We start from the raw sequence: 26,076 nt of genomic DNA on the forward strand, positions 1-26,076 counted from the left end.
GAAGAAATATGATGTTCGCCAAAAACCAACGTCCATCATCCATCCTTTGAATTGCAGAAAGACGATTCTAAAAAAAAACTCTGTAAAACCCGGATGGGTGGAACCTGATTTAAACTACATTTTATGATTGGATAAATTAGATATTTTACCACTGTAAAGTATTTAATATTAACCAATCATGATCCATCTAACTAACAACCCACTTATTTGTAAGTGCTGAAATTACTTGTAATTTCAGCACCAGAGAGATTTGAATTTAACTTAGAACTTAGTTGCCTCTTCGAGAGAACTTCAGCAGCCGCAATAAACCAGAATACTCTAGATCTATTGAGCCTAGCAGAGACTAGTTAAACAACCTGAGACTAGATAGTATAAGAGTAAGATTAGGATCGGTATTAGACTAAGAAGTTGCACGAATCTATCCGGCCGAAAATAAGATAGCGTGACGAGCAGACGGTGTACCCTATCCGAAATTACTCTATGAGTTAACCACATCGGTCCTAACTCACTCATCACTTCGTTTTATATAAATGGATCCATATGAGGATGTATTTCAGTTCTGGGGATATTTTTAATGTTTAATTTTGGTGCCTCGTCTAAGCCCGATCCTTCTAAAAGAGTGACACAAAGTCTTGTCTGATATTGGCTTTTCAACTTCGCCCAATCTCTTCTGATTGGGTAACACGTGTTAAATGTTCAATTTCTGCTGTTGAGTGTGCCTGATTGCAACCCTTAGCTTTTGCTGATTCGCTTAGTTCCGGATTTAAAAGCCCGTACATGATCTCATAGATTGATTGCATGTTGATTGGGCTTCATCTGCAATCACTCCACCATAAAACTTTTTGCTTCCATCTGGATGTGTATTCTTCGGGTTCATTCGTCAAAAATGGCATACTTTAATCTTCATTTATGTCGGGTTTGAAATGGTCTTTCGTTTGCTTCTTTCCCAATTTGGTTCCAGTCTTTTTACCAATTTTTAAATCTTGTTTTTATCGATTAATCTGCTGCTTTGATTTTCCGCTTCTAGATTTTTTTCTCTTGTCTCATTCGTTTGTTCTACTTTAGTTTGTTCTCATTTTTTTGAGTGAGAACAAAAACTTCTTTTTCGTTTCTGTAATCGTTTTGATCCGTCTCGACCTTTTTATTAGTAACTCTCTACTGATACAATGTGAAACGTTCCCCCTCTGCCTATATTTGTTAGCTACGATATCAAGAGTAAGGGTACGTTAACTTATTGGTATAATGAAAAACCATTGGTTCTGATTCAGATATTGGCAACGCTCAAGGTCAGCACAGATGATGTCATCATACGAAGACAACTAATTCGTTATAAGGCCTTAAAAGAAACCGTAGCAATGATCTTAAACGACTAAATGAAAGTTGTCATCCAAAATATTTGGATAAAAATAAAATAATTCAAACTGTTTTTGACTGATTTCTAAAAAAACTTCTTTGGCTTAACTCATCCTAATTTTTTGTGTTCACTGTCACCTTAATTAACTAACCGAATCAGCGTAGGCGAATACCAACCACCAGCCACAGAATTGCCATCAGCACACATCGACAACTTAGCTGGAGCATACCAGGTTTTAGCATTAGAAACTACCCCAGCCCCAATTAGAAGCTTAGTCGAACCCGAGCAAGACAAAAAAGGAAAAATATTTAAGGGTAGCCGGTAACTGTGAATGTAGCACAGACTGTTCCGACCAGTCTTAATAAAGTTCAAAAAAGTTTTCTCAATCTGGTGCCTTTTTCTGCGTGGTGTGACAAAAAATCTGAACAAAGTTATTTTGCAGAAAACTTTGAGTTTTGAGTTTTTTTACTCCCAAATTGGCACTTAAAACACCCAAACTAAATTTACTCAAATGAAACTAAATAAATTTTTACGGCTTAAACTAACCATAAATAAGCTATTCAATTTGATATATCAGTTGACTCATTCCAATCATTTTTGTGGCATCTGATTTTGCTTGGAAAACAAAATTTTCAAAATGGGCGAAACAATAATTTTTTTTCAAAAGGTCATCATACCAGCAAATTTTACAAAAACAATGTAAGAAGAGCCGGTTTTTTCTCAAAGCAGCACAGATTGTTCCGATCAAAATCTCTAAAATTTTTTTTTTTTTTGAAATTGGTGTAGTTTTTACTACGTGATGTTATAAAAATATCTGACGTAAAAATACATTACCCGTACCGAACTTTTCTCACAACTTCACGTCTGATCAAACAATTGTCTGACACTAGCTGTTTTTCAGCTCTGTGCATATCTCTTTCACATGTGATCACTTCTGCCATTTGCAGACTATACCTGAGTCAGACATGACTATACCTGAACAGATATGACTATAAATGGTCAGACATAACTATACCTGGTCAGACATGACTAAACCTGGTCAGAAATGACTATACCTGGTCAGACATGACTATACCTGAGTCAGACATGACTATACCTGGTCAGACATGACTATACCTGGTCAGACATGACTATACCTACTTCAGGTCTGATCATGTAGAAAACTTAGCGCCATGTAACAGCAGAAACACAGATGGATATAATATAGTCCACTGTAGTCTTACGATAAAACAACAAGCCGGCAGGGTTTTGTGATAAGGCAAAGAATCATGACTGCCTATTCTTAACTATTCACTTTGATCTTGTATGAATTGTTTCGGGAGCGACCTAGCTCCCAATCCAATCGGATAGTTTAAAAATTTTATGGTCCGAGCTGTTGTTTTTTTGTTATGTGTGAGTTATGAAGAAAAAAGATCCTTTGTTTCACTTATCGCTTCTCGGCTTTTTGGCTAAGATCATGTGTGATATCTGTTTTTGTCCGCTTAATATCTGGCATGCTGGGCATTGCCTGGCACCAATATTAAGCTGATTTTTGCTTCTCGAGTTAACACCGAAGCTTGCTTCGATTGACTCATAGATTGTCCCGGTCTTACAATACCATAATGATATGTCTGCTTCAGGTCATGTCATACAATTTCAGGCATAATTATGTCTGGTACAGGTGTGATCATGTAAAGTCAGGTATGATCATGTCTGCTTCAGGTATGATCATGTCTGGTTCAACTATGATCATGTCTGGTCCAGGTATGATCATGTAAAAACAGATCTGAAATATACCCTGGACAGGCCTGATCATACCTGGACCCGACCTGAAGAAGACATGATCATACCTGAATTTTTCCATAGTTATCATATCTGCACATGTCCGATTCAGACATGTACAGCGAAAAAAGAGACATGCCACAGGACTGATACAGATCTGAAAGTTGAATGAAATTTCGATTTCCAGATTTGAATTTAAGTAACACTTTCAGTACGGGTATAGACATTTTTGACAATTTTAGTAATATAGGCAATTAAAACAACAGTTTTAGAAGAAAAATGACAGGAAAGACAAAAAAAATTCAAAAATTTTCATTACGAGGCCAAAATATGCATTTTGTGAACTGTAAGCGGATTCCGCAACAAGGAAGAACCTTTTGTTCTTTTTTATTCGTTCCTTTTCTTTGATGGTTCTGACAAATTCTTAACTTGTTTAAAGACTTGTCTTTGGAATCTAGGAGCATACAGACTCAAAATTGTGCGCCTATCCATTACAGTTTGACCTCGTTTTTTTTGAAATTTTTTTCCATAATTCTTCTGAGTTTTTGAAGTTCCTGATTATAAAAATGGCCTTAAAAATCTCCAAAAACTAATTAAAATTAAAATTAGGCTCAATTAGGCAATTGCAAACGGCCCTAATTAAGCATATTAAGCGTGCTCGCCCACTTTACCTGCTGTTACAAATCTAAAATCTACAAATCTAAGACTTTAAACCGCCTTTTTTTGACTTTTCCCATGATTTTTCCCATGATTTTCTGTCGTAGCTGATTTTGCCTGGAAAACTAAAAAAAATTAAACAGACCCGAATACAAAGTTTTTCCTCGTCTTTCAAATAGTCGTAACAATAAGGAGATCTAATATTGAAAGTTAGCGTTAAGAGAACCACAAATTCAAACAAAGGGATTGCCTTACTCTTGATTTGTTTCAACTAAACTGCACTCTTCCTATTCAAAGAACTGTCAACGCATGTCAGTACATGTAATTTACCTAGTGTCCATGTAAAAGTTTTCTTCTCTGTTTTAATTCTACAGAAGCCTGCGATAACTTTGGATGCGATACGACACAAAAGCAAATGGTCTAGCAAATGGCTGACAATGTGATAAAAGGGCAGCTTAGGTCAATTTACCTGACTTGGCCAGTTAAATTTTATTCCAATCTTCGAGTTGTTTTCGGAAATTTCAATGAAACGAATTACCATTAGGTAACTCTCTGCTTCAAATTCATAAACACATCCGTATCCTTCTTTCCATTTTGAATTATTACCGAAATTTCTGTCGTGAAAATGACCGCTAACACAAAATTGTCAGGTATTTTCATAAAACTTAATTGTCAGTGTCCTTAGGCGGATTGCGGTTTCCCTAAAAAAGGATCATTGGTTAATTTGGCTTTCAAAATACAACAATTTTCTCCTAAAAACTCATTCCGATGTATTAGCTTTATGATCCAACTAAAATTGATAAGATTTAAATTGATCCAAATTAAAATGAATGTGCTTTTCGAAGCAACGGAGAAAATTTTTTTTTCTTCATTTTATAATGAGTTTCAATTCTCTTCATTTTTTAGGTCTCAGAGTGTTGTACTTGGCGTGGCAGTCGCAGTAGTATATAGCAGTGTTTTGACACAAAAACGTTTAGTCATAATTTAGACGCTATCATCTGGGGTTTTTTATTCCTGTCACGAAAAGAGGAGAAACTGTGTATTCTGTTTTTTCTTTGCCCCTGAAAAATTAGTCGTGATTACGGGGTGTGATAAAAACTTTCAAAATTATTTATCACTCGGGAAAGACGGCTTCGAGTTTCTTGCTTTTTGAAGGAACTGAGAGTGAATTCATGGCATATTAAAGGGAATCAACCGTACAATTGCGCTTGGCAAGATACTTAAATACATGCGGGCTAATCGATTTCTTTGCCTGCAAATTTCACCAAATACTTGAAAATTTATTTATAAAATAAACAACTGGAAAGTTTTTTCATAAATCTTTTGCGCATGCCTGATTTTGAATTTCTGTGTTGGTCGAAAGTTTTTCTTTTCGTCTTGTTCTGGTAACTCAAATGGTCGAAAATTTTTATATTAGTGGGTAGCTGGATAGTAAAAGATAGTAGTATTCAAGATAGCTGGAGAATTCGAGCCGAAAAAAATTCTTCAAATACTACTTTTTCGGTCAGCAAAAAAAAACAACGAAAGAAAATGTATACGTGGTTAGATTTTTGACTCAAAATATGTGGTAGACTCTTCAAGGTCAAAGTACATCAGCTTATATCTGAACACTCGATAATTTTTTGACCAGAGTTATGATAATAAAAAGTGCTGAGCATCGAAAAAAAAACATCTAAAAAATGATAAATAAGTCTAATTTTGCCTCATAATGTGTAATATTAAACATCAAGGTCATGTTTCATCATTTTATATCTCAAAAACTATTGATTTTTTCAACACGGGCGCGTATAATAAAGTTACTCATTATCAAAAAGTGTGTTTGAAAAAACTATGTAGTGCATTGCTCGAGTTTTGCCTCACCATGTATGTAATATGACTCATCAAGGTCATAATACATCAACTTGCATCTCATTAACTGTTAATTTTTTGACCGTAAACACGAACATGAAAGTTGCTCAGCAATGAAACCTATGCCATAAAAATTATGCTCTGATCCTTTGTTGCCTCATCATATCTAGTATGACTCATTAAGGTAAGGTTACTTCATCAATAATCTCTTTAACTGTTATTTTTTTCGACCATAGACCAGAATATGGACGTTGCTCAGTATTATTAACTACAATTGAAAAAATATACGTGGTTTGAGTTTTGACTCATTCTATTTGAACCATAGTTATGAACATGAAAGTTGTTCAGCAGCAAAATTTACGTCTCCAAAACTATGAACTGATCGAATTTCGCTCACCATATGTAGTAAGAATCATTTGGGTTGCTCAGCCTCATCAATTAGATGAAATTGAACCTGCAATGTTCTTTTTTGTTCTATCATGATACAAGGGTCAACTCATCAAGTTCATGTGTAGTTATTTGTTTTTGCTTTGTTTACTGATAAGTCTGGCATAAGAAAATCAACTTCGTTGCTATTTTATATCATTTTAGTGAAGAAAAACAAACAAATTCTGATCAGCATAAAATTGAGCTAAGTTTCTACCTCTTAACTACAAATTTTTATTTTGAACGTTAATCCCAAAACTGTCAAAACTGAAAATTGAGTCAAAAAACAAAATTTTTCATCTCCTGAGCTCAACATAAAGCATGTCGTACAAAAACGTAACTGCCTATATTGAGTTATAACCGATGTGGTTAACTCATAGAGTAATTTCGGATAGGGTACACCGTCTGCTCGTCACGCTATCTTATTTTCGGCCGGATAGATTCGTGCAACTTCTTAGTCTAATACCGATCCTAATCTTACTCTTATACTTTCTAGTCTCAGGGTGTTTAACTAGTCTCTGCTAGGCTCAATAGATCTAGGGTATACTGGTTTATTGCGGCTGCTGAAGTTCTCTTGGAGAGACAACTAATTTCTAAGTTAAATTCAAATCTCTCTGGTGCTGAAATTCCAAGTAATTTCAGCACTTACAAATAAGTGGGTTGTTAGTTAGATGGATTAAGATTGGTTAATATTAAATACTTTGCAGTGGTAAAATATCCAATTTATCCAATCATAAAATATAGTTTAGATCAGGTTCCACCCATCCGGGTTTTACAGAGTTGTTAGAATTATCTTTCTGCAATTCAAAGGATGGATGATGAACGTAGGTATTTGGCGAACATCATATTCTTGTCCGGTTCCTCTTGTTAAAGAAGTTCCAGGACGCTGGAGTTAGGAACATCAATCGTTGTGTCGTCTTGTGACAACGACTGGAATCCCCAATGAAATCAATCTGATTTCAAAATGGTTTGCTATGACGGGTTTTTCTGTATTATGTAGAGAACTTGTTTTGTGTTCAACCTCGTCTGGGAATGGCGTGGAGATCGTGTGTGGAAGGGATGCCTCGTAACTCGGATCTGCACGTATACTTGAACATCGAGGTGGTCATTGGTCTAGTTCAATGAAGTCCTTTTCTGCGAAGTCAAGTCGTACTCTCAATCCTTTGAGTTGTGATTGTGGACGGCATATCGGTTATGGTTAGCCATTCTTGTTCGAGTGTGATGAAATCATTTTGTCTTTGGATGTTCGTCTTTGTTGTTGTGTGTTGATCTATATACTGCAAGGTATGATTTACATTTTATAAAACTTTTTTAGTTCGGTTTTTTAATCATGAATTTAGTTAGTTGTTTTCACAAAAGCATTTTGTTTTAGTTCGGTTATTTTGAAGAGTTACTCACCCTTGAGTACCTCTTATTAAAAATAGAAGTGTGGTCACAAAGCGTGGATGTAGCGCGGTGGGTAAGGCCGGCTATAGAGCATGCTCAGGACATCCTCTCTGGTGGGTTAGGCCAGGAGTGGGAGTATGATTTCGTGCTGTTTCTATGAGAGGTCCTGTTATGTGATAACGTTTTATGTTGGGTTTATGTTGGTCTTTCTTATGTTTCTTTGGTTGTGTCCTTTTTTCAAAAATCAAATTGTTTATGGTATGGGTTTGTCTTGCGACTTTTTTTTGTTTTATTATTTCTTTCTTAGACTTTATAATAGTCTTTAAAAGAATAAATTATCCAGTTTTAAACTGGGTTAATCCGGTTTGGGTACCGTTGGTTTTCTTTTCTTAGTCATGCTGTTATTTTATGATTTGTGGTGTTTAGTAAGCTGCGTTGGTTAGTTTGCTTTAGTATATAATTCCTTTCCAACCGGGTAAAGGAAAGTTTGAAACTTGTTATCGCGTGTTAGAGTTGTTGAGTGTTAAAACTTGAAACTCAAAATCATTATTCAAACAGTTCTTTGTGGGCGAGCTGTGCGAGTTTGGATAGAATTCTTGTGCGAGTGAATGAAAATATCAAAAAGTTAGTACTGCTTTTTCATTTTATCAATTTATTACATAGAATTTCAAAATTACTGCTTTTTTGGGAAAATTTAAAGTTATAAATTTTCATCGTAATTAAATTTACTGCTTCATGGGGAAACAATTTATAAATTAATTTAATACATTTGGTATGAATTTTATTATATTATTTTGTGCAAAATATTAATGAAGTTTAGAAGAATTTTAAAAGGTTTATTTTTTATTTTTATTTTCCGTTTTTTGCAGATGATCGTTGTATGAAGACTAGAAATGTAAAAGAAACATGAATAAAGAATGGTTAGTACTAATTTAAATTTATTAGTGAAGAATATGTATAAATTATACTTACCTGTTAGTCGTCGGGGAAAAAACCGTGGGGGAAGATGTCGTGTATTATGTCGGAATTTGTTAATAATTTTGATAGTATGCGAATGATGTTTTTAGTTTGGAGCAGTGGCCAAAGCAATTGAAATGCTTTAATGGTTTTTAGTTCTTCGGTGCCTACTGCAAACTCATAAGGTCTGTTTTGAATGAGGTTATACATTTTGTGATTATATTTAGTATTGTGAATGAATTCTTATATCGGGATTTCTATAGGCTGGATAAATTCATGTGGAATAAGGAAGGGTCTGGATTCTTCGGCGTTAAAGGTCTTCGTGATGGGACAAAATATATACATTTGTGTTACTGGGTCATAATTGCGGAGTATGCCGTGGAGGTTAGTACCTTTGATGCAATGAGTGAAATTAAGAAAAAATGGTGAAGTGTACTTCGAGTTAAGAAACTGAAAACGATAGTGTGGTTGTCTTGATGGAGTATGTAAGTCAAAATGATTTTGTATGAAGCGATAGTATGTATATGTATGAGTCTGTTTAGTGCGTAACATAATGTCGTTTGAACAGTGCAAATCGCGTTCATATGCTGCAAGGAAGTGAAAGGTTAGTGAAAATAACTGAAATTTGTCTTTGAAACTTTCATAAGCTTAAATATCATTTAGTGCTTCAGAAATGATGTGATCGTATTTTCTAACAAAAATATTAAGTGTGAATACATATGACGTTTTGATGAAAAATTTTTCTGTTAGTTGTGGGTTAGCGAAGCGGTCGTCATCTAGAAATTGGTCTTGATTAGTTCGGATGATATTGTGGTCGTAAAATTCTATTGTAAATTCGTTAGCTCGGGGTGCAGTGAATGTTTTTAGTGATTTTTTATATCCTATATAAGTAAATTGTCTAGGTGTTAGTGTTGCGGTGAGTCTATATAGCATATCTTTATTCTTTTCTATATCGTTATGAGTACTAGATAGTGGCAGGCAAAGGGGATTAGTAAAATGGTAATATGCTGTCCAGTGAAGTGTCGGCATTAAAACATGTTCATCTACAAAACTACGTGTGTCGTTAGTGTCGTTACGTGCGTTTAAAGTATATTGTGGGAATGAGGGTAAGGTGATTGCTAGAAATCTTTCGTGTTGGTGTGGTGTGGATGATTAATATATTCGCAGGCTGTTCCTGGTTTGGTCGGGAATATATGGTTCGGGAATTTTCTTTTAAAAGTGCGATAACCTCGGTGAGTCCTATTTGATGATTCGGTGGATGTGGATGATTGTGCTAATGAGGCAGTATAAGCTGAAGAGGGTGTAGGAGTAGGTGGGTTTGAGGATTCTATTGTGGATGAAATTTGATTTATAGTGAGGATGTTAGGGTGTATTAGCTGTTGTTGTAGGGTGATAAAATTACCGAGTTCCTGGGAGATTTGGGGGGTATCTGGAGAATTATTAGATGATCGGTCGGAATGAAATGGAGAATAGATTGGGGAGTAGAAACGGATGGGAGTGGATTATTTGGTGGGATCGGTTGAAAAGGGGGTTTTGAAAAAACTGAGGAGTTAGTTTGAAAATTATTGGATGGAGATGGTTCGGAGTCTGCAAATTCGTCAGGGGTTTCTATATTAGGGTTATAAAGTTGTGAAATGGAGTATAAAACTGAAATATCTGAATTAGTATCCGAATTCATGCTTGATGATATATTAATAGTTGGAAAATCGGGTGGCGGGAAAGCAAAAAGTGGGATTATTGGGATTGGAGTGTTGAGGTTGGTTGGATGGGAATTTGAGCGGTGTAGGGATCCAAGTTGTCGGCTCATCGGGGGCTAAAAAAATGATTATTTTGAGACTGAAAAGCGGTGGTATGGGGTTGTTCTATAATTTGTTCATATGTATTATCATCTTGTGAATGATGTGTCATTATATGTTGTATGGGACTTTGCGATATGTTTGGTCTAAAATTTGGGTTATGTGTTATTGCTAGGTTTCGAAAATTACGTGGGACTAAGGATAATGGATGGTTATGTGGTAGGGGTGGCAACTGTGGTGCGGTAGGTGTTACTTCTATGTTATTATGTTCTTCGTCGTATGTGTTCTGTCTTGTCGCTATTTTTTCATTATATTCTTTTATTTGTGCGTCTAGAAGAATTTTGTTTATTGATGATGAAAAAATTCCAAAAAATCCTGCAAATAGTATGCGTGCTACACTTGCTTGTCTATTTACTTGTGTGTGTATAGCGCATGTGTTATAGATTCCTTTTAAAAGTGAAAAAAGAAATCCTATTAAGTTAAACATTGCGTATAGGATAGTTAATTTTTCTAAGATGTAATAGTGCCATCCTAGAAAATCGAGAATTTCTTTTTTTAGTGTAACAAAGCTAAAAATATTTATAGGTGAAATATCTTGTGGTCTGTATTTTTCATCGTTTAGATATATATAGTCTTTAATGTCTTTAAAATATCCGCTATAATATTGTGTATAAATATCTGCAAATCCTGCGGTTTCGGCAAGTTTTCGTAAATTTTGATCAATTGATTGTCTTTGTATAGTGTCCATTTGTGTTAATAATTTTTGGAATTGTTGTGTTCTAATGTGGTGTTGGATATCTGATTTTGAATATATTTCAATTGATTGTAAATCAATATTTGGATTACGAGCAATAGCTCTGATGCTTTCGGGTGAAAATTTTTTGAGTGATTGCATTAACATAGGGTATGGAGTAAAAAAATAATATTTATCTTCATCAGGGTTCAATTGTACTACATTGTGGCTATTTTCTGATCCACATGGGACTGCTGTATCCCAAAAATATGTTCGTCTTGAAAGTGTGTCAACAAAATGTACCTTATTGTTATAAAATATAGGGATTCTTTTATAGCAGCGTTTATCTTCAAAAACATATAGTGGTGATACTTTTTGGTACAAGTATAAAACCATAAAATGTTTCCTTCGTAGTCTAGAAAATTTGATCTATTTCTTGACAATAAATATCCTGCGTAGGGTATTTTTAATACTGCTAGTGCAAGTGATTGTAGGATTTGTGTCCTTTCTAATTCGCATAGTTGTTGAAGTGTTTCTAATTCAGAGAGTGACATTTCTTAAAAAACTCGACTAATCGTGTAGTCTAACTTCATATCTAAGTAGATATCATAGTGGATATTACCAAAATAAGTGTTATTCATTAGTGATAGTTCTTGTAAACGTGTACTTCTAGTGTCATGTGGCTTTAGTTTTCCACCAGGTTGACTTTTACTTTTTTGAAAATCAACTGGTATATATGATGTTCCTTCGTTTATAGGGTGACTTGTGGCGTATGGGTCGAATTTTATTTTTCCAGTGGTCATGTCGAATCCTTTTTCGTATTCAACTAATATCTCGGAGTATTGTGTTTTGTGAAGTGGATTTCTGTATTTACATGCAAGTTCTGTTTCTTGATATATTTGAAAACGTGTCAATTTATTTTCTATATTGTGTATATTTCTAAAATTAGAACTTTGTTTTCGTGATGGATCGACTTGTTCATATGGAATTGATTGTGTAAAATATTTTTCGTGAAATTTTATCATACGAGCGTGTATTTTTGCTACTTGAAATGTTGTACATGTGTCTTCGGGGAACCAAACAATTGTTGCTTGTGTTCGTGTTGTAGGGTCACAATAGCCTTGATCGTTTTTACAGGGTAATCTAATTCCTTGATAGATCATTGTGTTGTCAGATAAATCGCGTGTGAGTTGTATTTTTTCGAGTTGTATTTTCCAATCGAAAAACATTATTTCTTGATACCCTTTATTTTTCGTGTCTGCTTTGCAGTTTGATGGGTCATTTATACCAATGTGTGGTATCCAGTGTTTATCGTGTATGTCATAAGTTAATCTTCCGTGTGCGCCGTTGTATGGGTATTTTTCATCTAGTTTTATATGTCCTTGATATCTTTCAAGTTCTGCTTGATGTACAGAATCGGCAAAGACTTGAAAATATACTAGTTTTTTGTTGGTGTTTTTATTTCTTGTGATATTTAGTCTAAGTAGCTTGTTTTTTTAAATCATCGGGATTTAGATGCAGAAGTCATTCTATATTACTTTGGTAGAATGATTCGTGGTCAAGTCGGTTTTTATTTCCGTTTGAAACTTGTGAACAATGTACTTTCTTTTCGGAAAATGTTGCTGTAAATTTATATCCTGCGACTGTTGTTGCTCGGGCTTTTGAATACAGTGTCGCTATTACAGTTGTAGTTTCTATAGCTTGTGGTTCTGTTTCGCATTGTGATACTTGATTTATTGCATATTTGTGTAGTGTTTTTTGTTCATTTTCTTCACAATCGTAGTGTGGTACTAATAAGTCCTAGGGTCCTGTGCGAGGAGAAGGATTTGTGTTCTGATCGGAAAATATTAGAAAAAAGATTTGTTGAAATATCAATATTTTTACAATATACATGTGTATGATAATCCTGAGTATGGGTTATAAAATGTGATGTAACCAATTGTCTTTTTGATATATCTGTCAAACTTATATATTACTTCAGTTGTTATAAATGGTGGTGGTAGCGGTTGAGCTGTTATATGGGTGAGTTTAATGGGTAAGGATGTTGAACAATGTTGTTAAGTTTAATCGTGATTTCGAATTTTAATTGTAGACTGTTTTGTTGGAGTATTTGGACGTTATGGTCACGAATGTCTTCGTGGATGTCTTGTCTATATTGTAGTCTATTGAGTGCCCAATTGTGGAGTCGGTTATTTTCTGGATGTTGTCCAAATAATTGTAGAGGTGCTGTGAACGTGTTCCAATCTAATCTTAAAGGGATATTTGTTGATGATTGTTCTCGATATCTAGCGTCGAGGTTATTTGGAAAATTGAGGGGGAAAGGCGTCGGTGAAATCTGGCTGATTGATGGTGTTGATGGTAGTGATAATGTTTCTGGTAGTGATGATGATGTTGTTGTATCCGTAGAAATATCTATTTGGTCATTTATTAAATTTGGTTCACCTTGTGTGAATGAGTGTGCAATATGGTAGTCGTGATGTTTGGTTGGGGGGGGGGGGGGTTAAAGGGATTGTCACGTATTTGTTCAGATCTTGGTGTTGAACCTAAGTAATCTGAGGGTATACTTGAGATGCTACGTTGTGAAAGAAGTGTAGGGGTTTCTGGTAATGTGCTATTTGGGTTTTCTGGAGTTATTGGTGATGAGGATTGGGGTATATCAAAATGAACTCGGGGGGTTTGAAAATTTCTATTTCGTCGTGGATGTATAATTTGTCTATTTATTTCAATTGTATTCTGATTTTGACTATTGTGTCTTATTCTACTTAATTCTTGTGGTAATGTTGGGTATAAGTTATATGTTGGTTCACTTAGGGGTGCCTGTTGCTGAACTGGTTCTAATGGTTCGGATAAGCGAGCGTGTCTTTCTTCAAAAGTGTATGGGTTATCTTGGAAAGAAATTCGTGTGGATGTTTGGGGGTTTTGGGTAGTTGTAGGTATTGTCGGGTTTTCTTGGGACGATGTCGGTGAAGACTGATTGTGTGATTGTTGGTTAGCAATTTTTAAAAGTATTCTGATTGATTTTTTCTAGTGAAAAAATTTATGTTTATTGTAGTATTCTTCAAGGAAAAGAATTAAAAGGATTGTTGCTAAAGCGAATGTGATTATTGCCTTTTTTATACATTTGCACATTGTCAATATTAGGGATGATAAAAATGTTATAAAAATTACAAATATTTAAAAAAATCTCTGTTCTACTAAAAATTGTTCGTATCATTTAAATAAACTTTGGGTTATCGTACCTGTGAATATGGTCAATGATTTGGGAAAGTTGGAGATATATTTCAAATAGGGAGTAGAAAATTAAAAAAATGTTGCAAAAAATGATTAAAATTATTATAAAAGCTTCCAAGGTATCAAAGAGAAATATGAATAAAAGTTTAAGTACTGTGGAAAAGTTTATGAAAATAGTGAAAATTGTATTTTTAAAGATATTGACTGATCGAGAGAAGAGCATTTAAGAAATGATTTCTTGGTCGAATATTTTTTGTTGTTTGGGGCAATTTTCAAGTGTGGTCGAGTTATTTATTGATTTTTTGACAAGTGGGTTGAGTTTTGTGAAAAGTTGTTGGGGGCTAATTTTATGGTGTTCGGGAGGTCCTCTTTGCTTTATTTTTATTTGTCAGGTGATCTGGGGTATTTTTGAGATTTTTGTACTTTAGACCAAATGAATACAGTCGTATTTTTACTTTAGGCTAATTTACCATTTTTGGTTGGAGGGTTTTGGAGGTCTAAGTTGGGAAAATATTGTTGATCTTTGCATTTTTAGATAAGGGAGGGTTATGATATTATGGTGGTATTTATTTTAGTTGTCAAATCTGGGTTTGCTTATTTTTGACCTGGAGGTTGTAAAGTTATAGTTATAGATATGCCTGGAGTTTATTATCTTTCGTCTAATAGGTTGGTGTTATAGTTATAGAAGATGACGGATTGAATGATCCTATTGGCTGAATTTGAACTAGAACTGTTGCGTGTTTTGTCAGCATGTTATTTTGAAAAATGAAGATTCAATATGATCGAGAGGTGCGAGGATTTTAAAATTAAAGTTGTTTTTGAAATTCAACTTTCTTTAATATTTTAGATTGTGGAATGAATGTTTTGTAGTTTTTACGTGGTTGATTTCTAAGCCGTGATGACTCTCTATGTTTTGATTTCTCGACTTGTTCTTGTGGTAAATTTTTTTTTAATCATTTTCCTATTTTTCCTTTCTTTTTGAGGTATTTTTGGTCTAGCTTTTTTGTATTGTTTTGAGTTATAGTTGGTTTTGTATTTTGTTTTCCATGATGAATGTCGTTTTGTTCATCTATTTTTTTTAATTACTTTTAAACCTGTGAAAGAATATAATTGAGTTAATTCGCGTAGTGCGTACTCTTTTGGGTGGTAAAGGCAATAGATTGTTTCGATGTTGAACAATTTTTTTTTGGTTTGAATCGGTAATTTTATATGTTACGTCACTGGGTTTGGCAATTATTTGGTATGGTCCTTTGCGAAGGGGTTATAATTTTTTAGAAACTCCTTTTTGTGTATTAAAATTAGGTATTAAGACAAATGTTCCAATTTTTAAATCTGAGGGTGTTGTAAAGCGTGAATTAATTTGTTCATTAATGTTTTGCCTTTGTAACAATTTTTTTTGATACTCTTTGGTAAATTTCATTGTGTTTTTTATCTCTATTTAAAATCCATTCGGTGTGTGTGCCGGAGGCTAATTTAAGGATTTGTGGGTGATGAAAATGATCTTCATCATGCGTGTGTAAAGGTAGGTTATAACAAACTGAGTCTTTATTTGGTTGGCAATAACCTTGTGCATTTTTATGAGAGTTTGCTGTAAACATAATTGGTTTACGTGGCTTTTGATTAAAAACCATTTCGTATGGTGACATTCCTAGAGGTGTCGTAATTTGTGAATTATATGCTAAGGGAAATAATTTTACATCTGCTGACCATTCTGTGTATCTTGTATCATTTCCATTTATGACACATCTAAGATATTCTTGTAGTGAACGGTTCATACCTTCGACTAAACCGTTTGTCCAAGGTGCATGAGATGTACGTGGTTTATGTGACATAGTGTGATGATTTCATTATTTATAAATTCTATACCGTTATCTGTAACTAAGATTTCGGGTAATCCGAATTTAGCTATCCAGTGTTCATAAAGTGTTATGTAAGCATAATAAGCATTACAATGTGGTACTGGGTTGAGTGCTACATAATGTGTAAATGCATCAACAATTACCTTAATGTAGGAATTTCCTTCAGAGGATGGTGAAATTGGTCCTTTTGTATCGAATGAAATACGATGGTTATAATATAAACTTTGTCCTTTAAAATCTTGTTTTTGTGCTATTTGTTTTTGATTTGGATAAGGTTTATTTAGCTGACATATTATACAATCATTGAATAATACTTTTATCCAAATTGGTGCATTTGGGAAATAAAAATTTTGTGTAACGTTTGAATATGTTTTCTCTGATCCAGAGTGTCCTTTAGTATTTTGTGTATGTGAAATGTTAAAAGCTATTAGTATCAAACTTAAAGGGAGACAGGGAACTGTAGAATCATTTAATTGATATTCTAGAAGGTCTGTGTTTTCATTAATTGTTTTATTTTTAAGTTTTCGGAAATATCGGAGGAGTGTTTTATTTCCTAAAATTTTGGTATTTGCTTTTACAGGCTTAGTTTTGTATTTGTGTCATGATTTTAGTTGTCTAATTACTGGGTCAAGATTTTGATATTGTTTTAAGAGTTCAAGTGTAATTTTATCTGTTGGAGGGAGAAAAATATTGTCAATTTCTAATTTTGATAGGGGAGTTGTGTCAAGTGGGTCATGGAGGTCAAAAACTTGATTTATTGTGTATTTTGAATCATTTGTTTGAGATCCTGATAAATTTTATATTTTATACGAGTGGTGTTTTATTCGTTTTTGTTGGGTGTTATTTTTTATCCATTGTGAGTATGGAATTGGTTTGAAAATTGATGTTCCTAGCAGATCAACTTCGTAGTGATTATTTTGGCAATCTAAGTAAAGTGGGAAATGTTGTAGAATATTTATTTGTGATTGGTCAATGTCAGTTTTTACTGCATATTTGCATTCTAGTCGGGGTGATGTTTCGTCTTTTGCAAGGTAAAATTTCATATTTTTTGGTATTTCAACTGTAGTTTTTCGTGTAAGTAATTCAGGTGGTGTATTTTGACTTAATGTATCTGGTAATGCAAGATTCTTTCCTGCTGTCCAAACTATATGTAAGTTTGGAAATTTCATTAGAGTTAATTGAAATCTATAAACTCGGTGATTTGGATTTGACTTTTGTGTAAAGAGAAAAATGATTGGTTCATGATCTGTGAATAGAACTGTTGGATGTTTTGATCAAAGTATCAGAAATTCATATTCTGTAAGTGTATAAATTATAGCTGTACATTCTCTCATTAGAGTTGAGAGTCGTAGCTCTGCTTGAGTGAATAATCGGTAATTTGCTGATATAAGGTTCATTTTATTTGTACCACTATGTGATTGTAGTAATGCTGCGCCGATGCCAAAATTTGAAGCATCGCACATTGCATAAAAGGGTTGATTTGGATCTGGAATTGTGTTTGAAATTTGTTCAGTTAAAAGTTTTTTAATTTCTTCAAATCGTGTTTGATGTTCAGTGGTCCATTCAAAATTATTTTGTTGTCTGAGGATATTATAGAACGGTCTTAAATATAAATGCATCTTATAAACGTACTTGCTTAAGAAATTTAACATACCAAAGAATTCTTGGATTTTCTTTTTGTTTGTTCGTGGTTGAAGTTTTTGAATAGCATCAATGCGTGATTTCAATGGAGTGATTATGTTTCTTTTTATATTATGCCCTAAAAATTTAACTCGTGTCAAAAAGAAGTGTGATTTATCGGGAGCGGCCTTCAGATTTTCGTTCTGAAGTATTTTATGATAGTGCTCTAAAACTGTAAACATTTCTTCTTTTGTTTTTGATTGCATAAAAACATCATCTAAATAGGTGATTGCGTTTTTCTTGAGTATTAGTGGTCTAAAAATTTTACTCATAAAAGCTGAAAATGCTGCTGGTCCTATGGAAATTCCATAGAATAGGCGATTAAATTCATATTGATGATTTCCAATAACAAATTGTGTTAAACGTCGTGATTGTTCATCTAGTGGCATTTGATTGTATGCACTATTCATATCTGCGGTTATAAAGTATTTTCCATTTATTTTTGTTAAGATAACTTGTATTGGTTCAATAGGCCAATTGCATTTCGATTCGTCAATTAGTGAATTGAGGTATCTAGCGTCTAAAACTATTTTCAATGATTCTCCTTTTGCTAGAATGATAACAGGGTTGAGAAAAGTGTTACCTTTTGGTTGTTCTTCTTTATTTACTGGTGAGATAATTTTGTATTGTTCTAAAATATCAAGTAATCTGTTTACTTTGTCGTGTAAATGAATTGGTACTTTACTAGCTCTTTGTTTTTTGAAAACTGCGTCAGGTTTTAACGGGAGATGTAGTGATGAACTGATTTTTCCAACGTCAACTTTTGATGTTGCGTAGACTGTTGAATAATTTAACAGTTGTTTTGCTAATTTGTCAAATTCGATTTGTGTAATTTGTGAGAGTTCAAAATTAAACATCGTTAAAAATTTTTGTTGTTCTTTTGTGTAATTTGTTATATTGAACGTTGGTTTAAAATATGGTGTTTTTGTGAAGGAACCTGTGTTTCTTTTTTCATTTCTTATTATGTTATTTACGGATAATTCTTCGTCAAGAATTGTGGATTGGCAAATATCTAATAATTGGAGTATATTGATTACGCGGTAGGCTACTTCATGTATGGGTGAGATTGTAGCGTTTGTTTCGCAATATCCTAAAATTCCTAAGGGTAATGTTAATTGATACGGTGTATTTTTATACACGTGTAATGAAATGATGTCGGAATTCGTGTTTTTCAAATATTTTATAGATGAGATCGTGATTTTGAAAAACTTGTGAATAGGTTTAAATTCAAAGTCTGACTTAAAAAGTTGTTGTTTATTTTGACTTTTATCATACTGGTGAACTTGTTTTATTGAAAAATTATATATATTTCCTGATAATGGTTTCAGGTGTTTCCGTTGTTGGTTATAAATTGGATAAAATTTTGAGAAGAATGGTGGTTGTTTGTTTAATCTTTGAAAAAATGTTGGAGCTGTATTTTTTGTTTTTGTGTATTTATCTTTGATTAGTATTTTACAATTTAAGATGTTGATTGTTGGTATATATTTTGATATAAATGGTATGCCAATGATATTGTGCTTAATATCAGTAATATGAAATATTTGTTTAAATGGTTTGTTTAGAATTTTATTTTGCTCCCTTGTTCTTGTGGGGGGAAGGAATAATTGGATTTTTCCATAATTTACTAATGTTGATCCTTGTGCTGTTGCTAGTTTACTAGAGGTTGCAAGAGGCGTTAATTTTGGATGTAATGTTTTGATTTCATTCCATGTGGGAAAATTAATTATGTTTGATTCTGCTCCTGAATCAATTAAAAAATCATTTTCAAGATCTGGTGGTTGAAATTCTTTGTTTCTTGGACTTTCTAAGAGAAATGGTATTGTCCAAATTTTTTCTCTGGGGTGTTCTTTTTGTATATTTTGATAAATATGATTTGTGTTTGAACTTTGTGTTTTGTCTTTTTCATCGGGTTTAATTACCGTGTTAATTTCGTTTACTTCTTGTGTAGTTTGTGTAGTATCGATGGGTCCAATATAATAATTGTGAAGGAGTTCCAATTGATTTTCATATATATGTGATGTAAAAGGTTAGTCATGTATGATAGGTTCATAGTCGTTTTCGACTGTTATCATATTTACAGAGATGGTTTTTTCTGTATCACTTTCTGTATCTGATGATCCACAGTTTATTCGATTTAGTTGTAGTTCGTTACTTCCTGTGTCATCAATACCTGCGAGGTCTGATGTTGTTTCTTCATTTGACTGTACTTGATTAATATGTCTTTGATGTTTTGGTGTACTACTTCTGTATCGATTTTAGAATTATTATAATGGTTATTATTCCTATGTGGTGACTGGGAATAATTTCTATATTGATTATTATAACTTGAGTTTCGATTTTGTGAATTGTTCCGTGATCTGTTTTAATAATTATCATTTGATATGTGATAGTTTGATCTATTATACGAGTTATTTCTTGATCGATTGCTCGGTTAATTCTGATTTCGATTGTTCGAATAACTTCTATTTCTATTATGTGAATAGTTTCTATTTCTGTTGTATGATGAGTTTCGTGATTGATTATTGGAATAGTGTTTATTTCTTGGGTTTGATTGGGAATTGGATCTAGAAACCAATTGTGTTGCATTGGAATTTGATCTCAAATAGTTATTTCGACTATTTGATCGATTATAATTATTTTGTGAAGAATTTTGTGTATTTCTTCGTTCTGGTGATCTTCCTCTAAAACTTGAGTTATATGGTGATTGATTCCTTGTGTAATTGGTGTTGTTCGGAAGTGGTTTTCCTGAACTATTATTACTATATATATTTTTGTTTGGTAGATTTTGATCTTTTTTTATATACTGATAGAACGATTTATTTGGTTCTTTATGCTGTTGAGGTTTATGCTGATTATCTTGTTGTTTTTGTCTACATTCGGAAATACTGTGTTCGTATTGTCGGCAATAATTACACCATTTTTTGAAGGATGGTTTGCCTTTAACATTTGGATGTTTTTCATAGATATTCAGTATTTCAGTGATTTTTTCAATTAGGTCTGTATCTGATTCCTGTATGTTATTTATATGTGTAGTGTTTGTTTCAATTCGATTAACATATCGTAGTTTTAGATTTTCTGTTTCTTCAAGTTTCATTGTGATTTCCGCTTGCTCTAGTTTATCTACTAGTTTTCGAAAATCTAAATCTGGCTCTCGAACTGAGGAAGGATGAGATGCTCTCTTTTTTATTGCTATTTTCCTTAATTGAGGTGTTAAGGTCATCATTAAAATTTCTGTCATTTTTGTGTTTTTATAGTCAGGTGTATTAAGTGAAATTGTTTTTCGAACTAGTGTTTCGATGCGTACTGCTAATTGTTTGATAGTTTCATTTGGTAATCTGCGAATTTCATTACATAAAACTCTTTGGTGTTGTTTATTTCTTTCGGAGTCAAACATTTTTGAAAATTATTGTGTACATCTTTTCCAGTCTGATTTTATTTTTATAGGTAATACTGAAAACCATTTTTGAGCTGCGCCATCTAAGGTTGTTTGTATCAATGCTGTGCGTCTATGTATCCAATTTTGATGTAGTGGCGTATTAATTGGTTCAGGTCCTATATTTAAAATTAAATTTGCTGTTACTGCATTTAAATAATCTTCTACAGAATATTCAGGGTCTGTTCCTGTAAATACCATCAGTGGTACATTGGATGTTATTGATGATCCACCCACGAGGTATGGATTCATTGTCATCTGTAGTGATTCTGCGGCATTTGACATTTGCGAAAAATTTGAAAGTTGATTTTTTGTTATTTCGTGTTGCTGAAGGTAATATGGAAGCGGTGTTTCATTTTGCATTTGAGTTGGTTGATAAGAATGCATTGACATTGGATTTTGTGGTTGCATTTGGTTGAAAAGATTGTGTGTTAAATGGATTTTGTATATGCATTTGTTGTGGATGTTGTACATCTGTTGGGTTTTGTGGGTAAATTTTCATGTTTCGAGATGGTTGAGGTTGTCGTGGTCTTTGTGTGCGATATTCTTTAGTATATGGTGCAAAAATATCTGGTTGGTGATAGTCATTTTCATCGGATGATAAATAGTTTGTATTAAATGGTTAATGTTGGTTATTTTTATTTTGTTGGAAGAGGTTGTGGATTAACTGGGAAATTTACTGAATTTGTTGATGTTTTCGGGAGCTTCCAATAATGAGAACATACGTGATTTAAATTTTTTGTATTTTTTCGGGGAGGTTGATTTGTTCTTTGTTTGTGAGCATAATTATAATTATGTTCTGCAAAGGTGTTTATTGTGAATGATTTTCGTGTTTTTGACGGTATTGTCATTGGTCTATATGTTTGATAATCCATATGTGAATAGTTTGGAGCAACCGAAGGTTTAACGGTTGATTGTAAGGTTACTTGTGCCACTGAAGTATTTGTATTTCTTGGTGTTTGGATGTTTCAGTTGGTGAAATACTTTGAAATTCTGTTTTTTCTAATATAGAGATATAGGTATATATTATTGCAAAAACTTCATTAGTGAATATAGAGTTTGCTCTTTGTGAATTATGATATTGTATGCTTTTGATATATTCTAGGAATACTTTTGAAAATTCTAATTCAAGATTATCTGTTTGAATTACATATTTACGATGATTCGTATTTGGTGTGCTGAATTCTATGGTGTAGATTCCATATTGTTGTGTTAAGTTACATATGTCTTTCAAATAATGTTCAATAACTTGTCTTTTGATTTTTACATTTGGGAATTCTGCTTTGCATGGACTGATTCCGGGTTCAAACTAATTTACGAGTAAATTCCTGCAAAAATCATGTTGCCCTCTATCATCGGGTGAATCTATGAGGAAGGGGTAAACCTCATCGTCATCTGGACTATCGTCACTTTGAGTGTGCCTCATTTTTTCGTTTGATGACTGTTAATATATAGTTATCAATGTGTCTAATTGGTTGATTCCAGTTATACAGGTGTACTGGTTTGTGTTTGTATTGCTTTTTTATTCTTCTTTTTCCTCATTTTGATGAATTTGAAGTTGTTTCTGAATCGGAAAAATATAATTGATCGTGAATGGGACAATTTTTATCAATTGATTCTTTTAATTTGTAGAGTTTATCTAAACTGCTGGCTTCTGATTCAGAAAATGCGTTTCTATTTATTGAAAATCTTTTTCGTGTGATTTGTCTTTGTTTGTTTATATTTTTTCTTTTGTTGTTTGTCGTTTTGTTCTAATGTATCCAACTGTTTGTATATGAGGTGTGATTACAAGGTCGTATTTTTTGTTATCTATTTCACAGTTGTGTAAAACGATTGTTTGTTTGTTTCCTAGATTTTTAAATGACATAAGGTTTAGGATGACGGATGCAAAAAGTTGTTAGATGATTTCTATTTTCTTAAACTGTTAGTCCTTACGATTTTTTGGTTAGCTTAACCTGGGTCTATTTGTTCAGGGTTGGAGAGAAAAGTATATCGATTCCGAAGAATGATTTTTTACTTTCTCGTGGCTAGTCTAAGCTAAGGTGTTAACTTACTTAATCTTACTTAGGGGTAGTGATTGTGTTCAAGGGTTGGAGAATAGTAAATCGATCCACAAGGTTCAGGTATAATTAGAACGCAAGTAGTTCGTTAGATACTATTTTAAACTTACTAAGACTTAATGTATCTGGTAATGCAAGATTCTTTCCTGCTGTCCAAACTATATGTAAGTTTGGAAATTTCATTAGAGTTAATTGAAATCTATAAACTCGGTGATTTGGATTTGACTTTTGTGTAAAGAGAAAAATGATTGGTTCATGATCTGTGAATAGAACTGTTGGATGTTTTGATCAAAGTATCAGAAATTCATATTCTGTAAGTGTATAAATTATAGCTGTACATTCTCTCATTAGAGTTGAGAGTCGTAGCTCTGCTTGAGTGAATAATCGGTAATTTGCTGATATAAGGTTCATTTTATTTGTACCACTATGTGATTGTAGTAATGCTGCGCCGATGCCAAAATTTGAAGCATCGCACATTGCATAAAAGGGTTGATTTGGATCTGGAATTGTGTTTGAAATTTGTTCAGTTAAAAGTTTTTTAATTTCTTCAAATCGTGTTTGATGTTCAGTGGTCCATTCAAAATTATTTTGTTGTCTGAGGATATTATAGAACGGTCTTAAATATAAATGCATCTTATAAACGTACTTGCTTAAGAAATTTAACATACCAAAGAATTCTTGGATTTTCTTTTTGTTTGTTCGTGGTTGAAGTTTTTGAATAGCATCAATGCGTGATTTCAATGGAGTGATTATGTTTCTTTTTATATTATGCCCTAAAAATTTAACTCGTGTCATAAAGAAGTGTGATTTATCGGGAGCGGCCTTCAGATTTTCGTTCTGAAGTATTTTATGATAGTGCTCTAAAACTGTAAACATTTCTTCTTTTGTTTTTGATTGCATAAAAACATCATCTAAATAGGTGATTGCGTTTTTCTTGAGTATTAGTGGTCTAAAAATTTTACTCATAAAAGCTGAAAATGCTGCTGGTCCTATGGAAATTCCATAGAATAGGCGATTAAATTCATATTGATGATTTCCAATAACAAATTGTGTTAAACGTCGTGATTGTTCATCTAGTGGCATTTGATTGTATGCACTATTCATATCTGCGGTTATAAAGTATTTTCCATTTATTTTTGTTAAGATAACTTGTATTGGTTCAATAGGCCAATTGCATTTCGATTCGTCAATTAGTGAATTGAGGTATCTAGCGTCTAAAACTATTTTCAATGATTCTCCTTTTGCTAGAATGATAACAGGGTTGAGAAAAGTGTTACCTTTTGGTTGTTCTTCTTTATTTACTGGTGAGATAATTTTGTATTGTTCTAAAATATCAAGTAATCTGTTTACTTTGTCGTGTAAATGAATTGGTACTTTACTAGCTCTTTGTTTTTTGAAAACTGCGTCAGGTTTTAACGGGAGATGTAGTGATGAACTGATTTTTCCAACGTCAACTTTTGATGTTGCGTAGACTGTTGAATAATTTAACAGTTGTTTTGCTAATTTGTCAAATTCGATTTGTGTAATTTGTGAGAGTTCAAAATTAAACATCGTTAAAAAATTTTGTTGTTCTTTTGTGTAATTTGTTATATTGAACGTTGGTTTAAAATATGGTGTTTTTGTGAAGGAACCTGTGTTTCTTTTTTCATTTCTTATTATGTTATTTACGGATAATTCTTCGTCAAGAATTGTGGATTGGCAAATATCTAATAATTGGAGTATATTGATTACGCGGTAGGCTACTTCATGTATGGGTGAGATTGTAGCGTTTGTTTCGCAATATCCTAAAATTCCTAAGGGTAATGTTAATTGATACGGTGTATTTTTATACACGTGTAATGAAATGATGTCGGAATTCGTGTTTTTCAAATATTTTATAGATGAGATCGTGATTTTGAAAAACTTGTGAATAGGTTTAAATTCAAAGTCTGACTTAAAAAGTTGTTGTTTATTTTGACTTTTATCATACTGGTGAACTTGTTTTATTGAAAAATTATATATATTTCCTGATAATGGTTTCAGGTGTTTCCGTTGTTGGTTATAAATTGGATAAAATTTTGAGAAGAATGGTGGTTGTTTGTTTAATCTTTGAAAAAATGTTGGAGCTGTATTTTTTGTTTTTGTGTATTTATCTTTGATTAGTGTTTTACAATTTAAGGTGTTGATTGTTGGTATATATTTTGATATAAATGGTATGCCAATGATATTGTGCTTAATATCAGTAATATGAAATATTTGTTAAATGGTTTGTTTAGAATTTTATTTTGCTCCCTTGTTCTTGTGGGGGGAAGGAATAATTGGATTTTTCCATAATTTACTAATGTTGATCCTTGTGCTGTTGCTAGTTTACTAGAGGTTGCAAGAGGCGTTAATTTTGGATGTAATGTTTTGATTTCATTCCATGTGGGAAAATTAATTATGTTTGATTCTGCTCCTGAATCAATTAAAAAATCATTTTCAAGATCTGGTGGTTGAAATTCTTTGTTTCTTGGACTTTCTAAGAGAAATGGTATTGTCCAAATTTTTTCTCTGGGGTGTTCTTTTTGAATATTTTGATAAATATGATTTGTGTTTGAACTTTGTGTTTTGTCTTTTTCATCGGGTTTAATTACCGTGTTAATTTCGTTTACTTCTTGTGTAGTTTGTGTAGTATCGATGGGTCCAATATAATAATTGTGAAGGAGTTCCAATTGATTTTCATATATATGTGATGTAAAAGGTTAGTCATGTATGATAGGTTCATAGTCGTTTTCGACTGTTATCATATTTACAGAGATGGTTTTTTCTGTATCACTTTCTGTATCTGATGATCCACAGTTTATTCGATTTAGTTGTAGTTCGTTACTTCCTGTGTCATCAATACCTGGGAGGTCTGATGTTGTTTCTTCATTTGAC

At 33.0% G+C, this 26,076-nt stretch overlaps 1 protein-coding gene and 1 non-coding gene across 2 annotated transcripts in view; both read left to right on the forward strand.

Moving 5' to 3' along the window:
* LOC134845429 (dynein regulatory complex subunit 2-like) overlaps positions 1-26,076 on the forward strand; it is a 442,061-nt gene that overhangs the window by 37,009 nt on the left and 378,976 nt on the right. The window lies entirely within an intron of this gene.
* Positions 2,783-2,973, forward strand: LOC134857354 (U2 spliceosomal RNA). The gene has a single exon (XR_010164909.1). It is a non-coding gene; the product is annotated as a U2 spliceosomal RNA (small nuclear RNA).

This window comes from Symsagittifera roscoffensis, chromosome 1, assembly GCF_963678635.1.
Source record: "Symsagittifera roscoffensis chromosome 1, txSymRosc1.1, whole genome shotgun sequence".
Taxonomy (NCBI): Eukaryota; Metazoa; Xenacoelomorpha; order Acoela; family Convolutidae; genus Symsagittifera; species Symsagittifera roscoffensis.